Source organism: Malania oleifera, chromosome 1, assembly GCF_029873635.1.
Source record: "Malania oleifera isolate guangnan ecotype guangnan chromosome 1, ASM2987363v1, whole genome shotgun sequence".
NCBI classification, from domain to species: Eukaryota; Viridiplantae; Streptophyta; class Magnoliopsida; order Santalales; family Ximeniaceae; genus Malania; species Malania oleifera.
The window spans coordinates 136,432,333-136,442,915 of record NC_080417.1 but is presented as its reverse complement, the minus strand read 5'-3'; positions in this window follow the sequence as shown (position 1 = coordinate 136,442,915).

The following is a 10,583-nucleotide window of genomic DNA, read 5'->3' as shown; positions in this document are numbered from 1 at the left end:
TTTATTTTCCATACTTATTTGGTTTTAACACCTTTCCTCTTAAACATACATTCAAACTTTATATGCCCCTTTTTTCTTGCATTGATAGCATATGATGTTTGTGTAGACATTAGAAGATGTGCAAGTATAGTCTTTGGATTCTTTCGAGAAATATCCCATGTAAGAATTCTTTTTCTTTTTATTTTCAATTCCATTGAAACCAATGTCTTCTTTATTTAGAGACATTCTTTGTAAGCCAATCATCTTATCAAGGTTTTCATTTCCTTTTGTGAAGTTGTAAATAATTTTATCTTTATCTTTGATTTGATTCTTGAGATAATTTAACTCTATGTCTTTCTTATTATCAACCTTTTTTAATGATTTCTCTAACTTTAGAGATAATTTTCTTATGTTATCCTCTAATTCATAAATATTCATATCTTTCTCATACACGGTAGAGAATAAGGATCGAAGGTCTTCTAACATTTGGTCATTCTTGCTTTCTAGTTTTTCAATTTTCAAGTTGTTTTCTTTTTCAGCAAGATCTTTGGATTCTATTTCTTTTATTGCTGATTCATACCTATGTTTAAATTGCTTGAGTTTTGAGTCTTTATCTCTTTCAACATTCTTTAAGAATTCTAACTCTTTCATTAAACTTTCATTCTTATTCTTCAATGAGGTGTTTTGTTTATTTGCTTTCATTAGCATCTTATGTACTTTGAATAGATCATTTTGAAGTTCATCATAAGATGGCATACCCTCATCACTTGATTCATTACTACAAGAATTATTTGAAGATTTAGTTGAGGAGCTTTCTTTGTTATCCTATGCCATAAAGCACGTGTAAGCAACCTCTTGGTCACTTATTTCATTCTCCGAACTACTTGTACTATCCCAAGTAGACTATCCCAATTTCATGGCCTTTTTTGTTTTTCTTTTTAGACTCTTTCTTTAATAGTGGACATTCTGGTTTTAAATGTCTAGCTTTATTGCAATTGTAGCATTTAGGAGTTTTATTCTTTGATTTCTTGATAATTTATTCTTCTGATTCATCTTATTCAGATTTTTTATTTCTTCTCTTGAATTTGTTTCTCCTTCTTAGTATCCTTGCTAGCTTTTTAGATATGAAGGCTGCTTCATCTTCATCCATCTCTTCACTACTAGAGTTTTCTTGTGAGGTTTTAAAGGCTATTTTTTCTTGGGTTTTAGTTTTTCCACTCTTTTCATTTATTGTCTTTTCATATGTAAGGAGAGAACCTATAAGCTCATCTAAAGATGTGTTTTTCAAATTTCTACCTTTCGTAATAACAGTAGCCTTTGGTTCCCACATGGAGGGAAGGCCTCTTAGAATTTTTCTTATCATCTCATAAGTAGTGTAAGTTTTTCCTAAATGGAATTGATTGTGAGTGAACCTAGTAAACATATTTGTAATTGATTCATCCGGGTTAATCTTAAAGGCTTCATACTCGCTTGTGAGCATATCAACCCTATTATGCCTAACATCCGTTGTTCCTTCATAAGTAACTTCTAACTTATCCCATATTTCCTTAACTGATTTACAAGTCATTACTCGATTAAATTCATTAGCATCCAAGGCACAATATAAAGTATTTATAGCACTTGAATTTGTTTGAAGCATTTTGCAATCTTGATCGTCATATCTTTCTTCTCTTTTGGGATTTGTTTTCCATCTACTATCTTAGTGGGAATTTGATCACCTTCCATGACAACCTCCCAAACTTTCCAATTCATAGTTTGAAGATAGTTTTGCATTCTTTTTTTTTCCAAAAGGTATAGTTCAAACCACAAAAGATTGGTGGCCTAACTGAAGATTGTCCCTCTCCAAAGGGAGCTACACCTATGTAAGCCATTAGGATCTTTCTATAGTTACTTGTTAAGAATTATTATAATCCCGCTCTAATACCAATTGAAATTAGAAATAACTTCCCAAGAGGGGGTGAATTGGCTTTTAAAAATTTCTTTTAATTCATTTTTAGAATTCTTAAGCTTATTTTATTTCTTTTAACCAATTCATGACTTATTTGTTTAATTTGTTAAGCACTCAAGAACTTAGTTTCTTTATTTAATCCTTAACCATACAAACATCCAATCATTCAACCAAACCAATCAACTATAATTAGAAAGCAAACAAACAAGCCAATACACAGCACTTATGTAAAATAAAAACTCAAGATGGTTGTTTGCTTATATTAGCCAAATTTTAATCAAATCCTGTAGTGAATGAGAATTTTATGCTTGCTGATGTAAAGCCCTGTATAGATGAATCCAATCACTCTTTCCAAATATTTAGAACTCAAATAAACTCTTGGTAAATTTATCTTTGGGATGTTAACCAAGTAACGTACTCCCGTATGGTTTCCGCAAGATATGGTGTAACCAATGTACTCCCTTTCGGTTTCCGCAACCCAAATCAAAATTAAACCTTAGGTTTGTTTGATTTCCAAATATACGTAGTTTATATGATTTTCAAATTTAAACCATCCACGCAATTTAAATATGCACTAAAAATAAAGAATAGGAAAAGAAAGAGTGAGACGGGGATTTTTACGAGGTTCGGCTTATACCCAGCCTACGTCCTCACCTTTGGCAAACACCAAAAGATTCACTAAACCTGTTCCATTGATGAGTGGAACAAACCTTTACAACACTTCTTTGTTAAGGCTAGAGCCCGCCTCTCTAAGCAATATTCCCTTGCTTAGCCAACGATCCAAACAATCCTTGGAATCGTCAATCTTCAAGAAAAATAAAAAGAATGGCTGTGTACAAGAAACACTCTCTAGAAAGAGCAAGTTAGTACAAGTTTAGCACTATATACTTGAATGTAAAATATCAATATGAAGTACAATGAAGCTCAAGTGTAGAATTCACCAATATCCTTCTTAGATGAGGATTAGCAGTAGGAATTCAAAGGAGGAAGGATTAGCACTTCAGAATATCTCAGCAAAAGAGTTTTGCAATGAGTGAACAAGAGAGCTTTGGAAGAATAAGAGCGCTTTCAGCTTTACAAACAGATTTTTCAATTCTTGGATGTATTTGATTTGCAAAACCATGTATTTGTAGGCTTTCAAACTTGTTTCCATGTTGCTAAAGTTTCCTTAGAGAGTTTCCCAAGTTGTTAGAAAATTTTGAGCTCAAAACGGCTATATTTTAAAATATTAGAATTTAAAAATTTTCCCGTTGAACAATGTTCAGATGTTTGAAAAGAGGGTTCAGACCTCTGAAGTTTTATAAGTCTGTAATTTTCAAAGTCAATATAGGTTTAGGTGCCTGAACTCATAGGGTCAGTCACCTAAGGTTGTTCCGTCTGCTGTTTAGGTTCTTGAAGTTCTACCATGAACAATGTTCAGTTGCTTGACAGCTTTGACCCCACTTCAGTGTTTTGGTCATAACTTTTTCTGTTTAACTCCAAATTAGGTGTTCTTGGTGTCAAAAGAAATCTAAGATAAAATAATAAAACTTTATGTTGAACACATTTTAAAATAAGGAGTTTTTTGATAGAGAAAAATTCACCTTAATGTGGATGTATAAAACTGACAGCATTTGGAAAAACTCTTTTTGGTGCTTTTCATTCCAAAAATGATTCTAACCTTTTTAAAATAATTTTTGACCTTATAAAAATAATTTCCAAGTATATTAAAAGGTATCTAGGTCCAAGAAATTAACCTAAGAGCTTCAAAATATTTCAAACGATATTTTAAGCATTAAAGCACTTACATGAGACTTCTAAGACATTAATATTCTAGATTCTTGAGTCTTCATGCTTTGTCCTTGGATTGAGTCAATCTTTTCTTCAAGCTTCCATATTATTTGAGCTTTTTCACTTTGCCTTTCTTTGGCTCTTTTGACTTTAATATTCCTTGGCTTTCAACAACTCATTCACGTCCTCATATTCTTCAAGGTTTAATATATCATCTTTAAATCCATGTTTTGACTCTTTTAAACTTCATTTGATCATTGTGAGCACTTTGACCTTGCTTTCTCATATATGAGCCCTGAAATATCATTACTCACACAAATACATTAAATTTCACTTGTTTGTTAGCATCAAAACAAGATAACAAGATTTTAAGCCTTGTAAGGCCAACAATCTCTCCCTTATTGATGATGACAAACAAGGAGCAAAAATGTACAGAGACCTATGAGAGTATTTCTGGTGGAGTGGAATAAAGAGGGAGATAGCCGAGTTTGTTCAACAATGCTTGACTTGTCAGTAGGTTAAAGTTGAGCACCAAAGACCGGCAGGACAGTTACAGCCGTTGTTTATTCCAGAGTAGAAGTGGGACCACGTTTCGATGGACTTCGTTACAGGGTTACCACCAGTACGATAGGGATTGAATGCAATTTGGGTAGTTGTAGATCGTCTGACGAAAACTGCTCATTTCATCCCTATTAAAATCAATTATTTCATGGACAGATTGACAGAGATATATGTTCAGGAGATAGTTCGTGTTCATGGAGTACCAGTATCCATAGTCTCCAATCGAGATCCTCGGTTAACTTCTCGATTCTAGAAAAGTTTCCAAGAGGCTATGGGTACGCAGTTAGCTTTTAGCACTGCTTTTCATCCCCAGACAAATGGTTAGACTGAGATGACAATTCAGATACTAGAAGATATGTTTCGTGCTTGTGTGCTTGATTTTGGGGGTAGTTGGATCCAGTTCATGTCATTAGTTGAATTTGCTTATAATAATAGTTATCAGGCTAGTATCGGCATGGCTCCATACGAGGCATTATATGGTAGGAAATGTCGTTCTCCTCTTTTCTGGGATGAAGTAGGTGAAAGGCGAAATTTGGGACCAGAGATAGTACAACAGGATTGCGATAAGATTCGACTGATTAGAGAAAGAATCAGCACAGCACAGAGTCGGTAGAAAAGTTATGCAGACACTTGCCGCCGAGAGTTGGAATTTGATGTGGGAGATCGTGTATTTTTTAAGATAGCTCCTTTGAAAGGAGTTATGAGGTTTGGAAAGAAGGGCAAGTTGAGTCCTAGGTATATTAGCCCTTTTGAGATACTTGAGAAAATAGGGTCAGTTGCCTATAGGCTAGCTTTACCGCCAGCTTTGGCTCGTATTCATGACGTGTTTCATGTTGCCATGTTAAGGAAATACATCCCAGACCCATCCCACATCATTAGCTACGCAGAGATAGAGCTTAAGGATTCATTGACATATGAAGAAGTACCAGTACAGATTTTGGACAGAAAGGTTCAGACTTTACGTACTAAAGAAATGCGGTTAGTTAAAGTTTTGTGGAGGAATCACGCTATAGAGGAAGCTTCTTGTGAGCTCGAGGAGCATATTAGACAGAAATACCCGCAGTTGTTCCAAGAGGTATAGAGGTACTCAGGTAAAGTATAATAGTTAGATAGGTTTCTTTTGCAAGTACGTGTATTGATTTTAGTTAGTAGATGGTTTTGGTTTTATATGTGTAATTTTCCCAAAACATAAATGTAACCACGGTATTCCTCCACCACAAGTGAGGGTAGGTAATAAAATAAGTAGACCCTTTTCCTTCTACGGAATGATGGAGTATATAGATGGGGACACAAATAGTAAAATTTCGAGGACGAAATTTTATAAGGTGTAACAACCCAGAATTTTGTGCATAAGGAAATTCGTCGACGAATACAGGGGATTCATCGACGAATGCATAAGAAAATTCATCGATGAATACAGGGTTTCGTCAACGAGAAAATACTGTGAGAGGTTTTGGGGCAGCATGAATTTCGTCGACGAAGGCCGCAGTATAAATAGTGGAAACTCGGATTTTAACTCATTTTTAACGCTCCTCTCTCTCTCTACGACCCTCTCTCACATCTCTCTTCGTTTCTGGGCCTATTTCTCACCAGATTGAAGATCTGAGGCTACCACGACGCTCCTAGCGAAGTTCTTTGCAAGTTTGCCGGAGCTGATCGTTGGAAAAGTTGGGTTGGATTTCATCCCAATCTCAGGGTAAGGCATTTTATTTAGTGTTTGTCTTTCCCTCAGTTATGAGAAATGTTGTAGGTAATAAAATACTGATATTTTGTTCTGGGAAATTGTGTTTTCAGGATGATGAGTTAGGAACCCTGCGGATATAGAACCAGAGTTTTATAGGGGTTTTTCAGAGTTAAGGTAAGGGAAATATGCTATGATAGGAGTTTTAATGATGTTAATAGAGATTTCATAGACACATATTTATACCAGTTTATTATGCAGTTTTTACAAAATATGAGTTTAAATGCTTGTGTGGCCTGAGTAGATTTTCATATGATGAAGAACTTATATAGCTTTTATAATATATCATACTATACTGAATGCACAGATATAGACAGTATATACAGTTTATATAGTTTTTCCCAGTATATGGAGTTATGCAGAATATACAGATATAGATATATATTCACAGAGATTATACAAAGAAATTTACATGCATATACAGTTTTTATACGAGTAGTTTCATGAAACAGACATATATATATATATATATATATATATATATATATACACATATACATGTATACAGTTTTATTCATATCAGTATTATATCACAGCTTTATACAGAACAGTATATACAAAGTTATAGTATGCTATGTTTCCTATTACCATAACATACAGAGTATGCAGACAGAGTATACTGACAGATATACAGAGGTAGCATCAAGACGCTACAAATATAGTATACAGAGATTACAGTATTTACAGTACAGAAAGATAGCGTTATGGTAATTTTGAAAACATGATGAAAACAGTAAAAGAGTATATATGTATATATGTATATAGTATCAGATCCCTGTGGAAAGATTACAGACAGATACAATACATATATAGAATACAGAGTACGGTACCATTGCTAGATATAGATAGAGTGCAACCGCATATCTCGGATAATGTGTGGGTACCGTCAGCCGTGCTTGGAGAGTATGTAGCTCCCCAATTCACTAGGTGGAGGGGGGGCCGGTTTGACGAGGTAGTAGCCAGTCCCGAGCTTAGGAGAGGATGCAGTTTGGCCGGGCTGAGGTAGTGTAGAGTATATTGACTTATCTGGAGGGCCGACCAGATCAAGTTCCGCCTATGGGCCGCACAACCCTATTATGAGAGGTCAAATCATGATGTACAGAGTCCCAGGGATAAAGCACAGATATGTATATCTATACAGTTTTACAGTATATGATAAGTATAGTATGATATTATCAGTATGAAAAATAGAAAAATACAGACGATACAATATGTTTTAAATTGAGAAAGAAAGATATGCTTTACAGATTATTTGTTGTATTACAGTTCAATTATTATTTAAAAGTATCCTTAACTTAGTTTCCACACACTAGTAATAGCATATTTTCACTTACTAAGCGTCGACTCACCCCATTACTTTAACATTTTTCAAGTGAGCTAGTTAGGCGAGCAGTTCAAGCTCGCAAATAGAGAGTATTTTGATTACGCTGGTTATAGAGTGAGTTTTTGACAGAGTTGTATGTATTTTGAATAGATGATGCTGGAGGGGTATTTTTGTATGGCTATGGTCTGTACATATTGGATTCTGGTATTGTATAGTAAATATGTGAATGGTTATATGATTTGTATTTCCGCTGCTTAGGTTTGGATATAGATATGCAAATATATATAAAAAAAATGGTTAGAATTTTGAGGTTGTTACAAGCTGCATAACGTACTAGGGCAGAGGGAACCTACTTGTATGGGCGGGTAGATTTCCCTATCCTTGGGACCTTCGCTAGTAAACCTTTGTTTGAACTGTGTGAGTACGAGATCAATCTAACACTAGAAGGCTTACTGAGTAAGGTGAGTGCCCTGATATGCTTCAGTAGTGACCTTCGGGTTGTCAAATGTATCAGAGCAGAGGAGTGCTACTTGTATGGGCAGGTAATCGCCCTTCTCGTGGGTTAAATCTTTTGCACGTGATTGATTAGGTTCAGATAATGATTTCAGAAGTTATGTTAACGATTTTCAAATGTTAAATATTATGTTGTTATATAAACTCATGTTAGCTGCATACTATTTTAATATATTGTTTATTCCCTTACTGAGAGATGTTTCTCACTCGAATATGAAATTATCTTTTCAGGATTTCCTCGAGATCGAGCTTAGAGAGCTCGAGGTTTTATAGCATTTTTGGGAAATAGAAAGGGAAAATGGTATATTTTTATGTTAATTTTGAGATGTATAAATTTATATTTTATTCTATGTTTAGTTTTCAGAGATATGGATGGTTGAGAATACTGGTATTTGGGGATTATGTTTCGGAGACATGTATATATGTGATTACAAGTGGTGAATAGTTAATTTGGATTATGGATAGAAATAGTAAACTCTGGTATTATATTTGTGGAGATTATATTTATGTTTTCCGCTGCGTACATAATATTAGAATGTGGATTATCAAGTAAATGAATGGATTAGTAGCACTCCGGGCCCACATAGAGGGTCGGGACGTTACAAATTTACCATGATTTTCCTAAAATCGTCATTCTAGGAAAAAACAGAAGACCGTCAAAGGATTTCCGCCTCTAAGCTTCAAGACCAAAACTCACCTAATCTACCCATTCTTATCCTTAACTTATCTCAACTTATACTCTGGTAATCATCCATTATCAAAGTTGGCAGAACCTAGTAAACCTACGCTTTGATACCACCAGTAACACCTCGACCTGCCACGTGGGGCTTGAGGTGCTGCTTAAGTGACGTCTGTGTTCCTGATACTATATTCAATATAAATGTAGCAGAAATAAGTGATACATTCTCCAAACACATTACCAGAGTTCTAATTACTATGATACATAAATGTCTCCAAATATCCATATTACACCCCATAATACTGTACAAAAAAAAAAAAAAACTCAATCCATACACACTACACACATAGACTTTACGACTAGCTCGGCCCCTCTAGCCTTGCTAAACACGATCCCTGGTGTTTCCTGAAAAGATAATTTATATATTGGGGTGAGACACTTATGAGTAAGGAAGACAAAGTTAAAATCAGTGTGTGGCCAGCATGAATTGTAGTGTATATAGAAAATAACCAGTTTTCCATATAACCGAAAATAGTATGTAAATATATATTCATTATACACCTTTAAAAAAAATGCCCTTTCCCACGCCCCCTACAGTATAAACCAGCTCAGTAAATATTTAACACCATTTACGTAAGTCAACAGATATGCATAAAAGACACTTCATGTGACTAACACCATTTTACTCCCCCATGGTACGGGTTGTGCGACCTGAAGGCTGGACTAAGCCTGGGTGATCAACCCAAAACAAAGTCAAAATATCCCTCTACAAGTTCGTCTGCAGGCATCCACAGCCAAACTGTAGGCTCGATGCCCTTCCTTCATCCTCACGCAAGCTATCGGCTGAGACCACTCTACACTTCTATTCCAGAAACAGCGTGGGCGCACATGGTCTAATAATCAATCACTAGCAACGGTACCGTGCTCACAAAACAATCGGTCCCAAAGTTCCTAAAGCATATCATGCAATTTAAGTAATTAAAAACTATAGTTTAAATTATTTCGTTTCAAACTGCCATTAAATAAAAATCCGACCCCCGACCGTCAAATAAACCCGGCTCATAGCCGTCAAATAAAACCTGTCCCCAACCATCAAATAAAACTCGGCTCACAGGCATCAAGTAAAACCTGGCCCCCGACCATCATATAAATCTCGGCTCAGTCGTCATATCAAATCCTCGTATTATCCACAAGCAATTCCAGTATGTTTCATCAACAGTTTCAGTATATTTCACAATCATTCCCAAATTTGATTACACGATAAACCATATAAATTTATTCACCTGCCACACAATTTCAATATTCAAACATGATTCAGGAGACAACCAATAAAGCATTGTATTTTTAGTTCGTGAGATAAATCAAAATTTCCACCATTCATATTATTCAAAATACCATACCATATATCTTAGGTTTGTAAAATCCCTATTGAACGGTTGGTTTTCAAAATAATCTTTGAACTCATAAATAAATAAATAAATAAAATATATAACAGTTTAATCAGTTCATATTTAATAAAAATCATGACTTAACTAAATCCCCTTACATGTTTACTGAGATATTTCATGTGAAGACCTTAACACCAAACCCACGACACTACAGAGCTAAAAAACGCTGAAACCACATTTTCCTAGTTCCATCAGCTCAATCACAAAATTATAATTTCCTTAATATTTATAGGCTCACAAAATTCCTAAAAACTATTTTAACATTTCCTAAGCCTATAAACTCCAAATAAATAATTAAATTCCAAAAAATAGTAAATTTGCTTAATTCCCTAAACCTTACCCTAACTTTGGAGTGGTGCCTAGGAAACCCAAATTGAAAATCCACTCCGATTAAAATGATGACGGTCGAGGCTAGGACCCCAGGTGGTGTTCGATTGTCAATTTTGCTATAGATTTAAGGAAAAACTGAAGAAAGGAAAATGGTTTACCTTACCCCAAGAGTGGTGCCTACGTCGCTCCTACGTTAAATCCACTCCGGTATGGATGTCGGTGGCGGAGAATGGAACCCAGGGGTATTTTTCGTTCTTCAATCGGCGCACGATTGACCGACGAAATCGAGG